The sequence below is a fragment of the Elephantulus edwardii genome, unplaced genomic scaffold, assembly GCF_000299155.1.
Source record: "Elephantulus edwardii isolate Elephantulus edwardi_28Jun2011 unplaced genomic scaffold, EleEdw1.0 scaffold00202, whole genome shotgun sequence".
Lineage (NCBI taxonomy): Eukaryota > Metazoa > Chordata > Mammalia > Macroscelidea > Macroscelididae > Elephantulus > Elephantulus edwardii.
The window spans coordinates 1,179,767-1,181,275 of NW_006399952.1; positions in this window are offsets into that span (position 1 = coordinate 1,179,767).

Here is a 1,509-nt window from a genome sequence, read left to right on the forward strand (position 1 = left end):
AAGCTCAACATCAAGAAGACAAAGATTCTCACCAGTGGGCCAATTGACAATATCATGATAGATGGAGAAGAAATTGAGGGTGTTAACAATTACAGCTTGCTCAGTTCCACAGTCAACACTCTTGGTACCAGCAGTCAGGAAATCAAAAGACAAATTGCACTGGAAAAAATTACTGTCAGGAGCTCTCTCCAGAATACTAAGAAGAAGCTCTGTCAGTCTAGAGACTAAGGTGTGGCTGATCCAGGTCGTAGTCTTCTTAATTACTTGCTGTGCTTCAGAGAGCTGGACAATGACTAAGGATAACAGAAGAAGAATCGATGCCTTTGAGTTGTGGTCCTGGAGAAGAGTCTTGAACATACCATGGACCACCAAGAAAACAAAAATGTCTGTCTTGGAGAGGGTGAAATTAAGTTTCTCCTTGAAGGCTAGTATTTTGAAGCTCCATCTCACATACTTTGGGCATGTGGTCAGAAGGGACCAGTCCTTGGAGGACACTATATTCAGAAGGGTGAATGGACAGAGCTCAGGAAAGGAAGGTCCTGGATGAAACGAATTGCTGCAGTGTCCGAGTCAATGAGACTGGCTTAGAAAAGGGCAGGCTTCCGAGATCTTTTATTATGAGTTGCAGGTGACTTGATGACACATAACAACAAGAAGAACATAAAATAAAAGAAAATTTATAAAATATAACACATTATAGGGCAGTGACCAGAGAATTGTGTGTAAGCTTTAGATTTTTCAATAAATGAGCTTTTCACTGAGAACAAATAAAGAAAACCATTTGGGACTTAGTTTCCTTCTCTGTTAAAAGAAGCTATACCTAAATTGGGCCAGGGTTCACATAATTCTTTCCGCATTATAGGTCAACTTTTGGTGCAAATAGCATAATAATTAAGTTCACAGGTTTTGGGATCTCTGCCAGAGCTTAAATTCTCACTCGCCCAGTTAGTGTCTACAAACTTGAGTGAGTTTCTTAGGCAAGTCTCTCACTAATAAAAGATTCAGTGTTGAGTGGGAGTCAGGTTACTATGATTGGGGATTTTTCCACAGTCTAAATTTATTGTGTTATTAATTATTTCCTCAGTTAAAAACTACACGACAATGGTATTTTCACTTGCAAAATGAATGCTGTTGAATCCCAATTTCATGTTGTATAAAAGATTAACCAATTTTCTAAATCTAAAAGCTAAACTAGAAAACAGAAAATAAAAGAATAAAAGAAGAAAATCAGCATGATCGTAAGTTTATTTTTCATTTGTCTGGTTGTTTGCTTCTCTTAACATATTTTTCTTGGTTCACACACAGTCGTTCATATACATTGTATTGTTCATGTACATTATGTTTTATACAATCTTTCCTTTACATTATGTTTCATTGATGTACTTTGTGTTTCATGTAATTATTCATGTCCTTGTTGTTATGTGCCGTAGAGTCACTTGCGACTCATAGCGACCCTATGTACAACAGCCCTAAACTCTGCTCTGTCCTGTGCCAATCGCACTGTCTCTG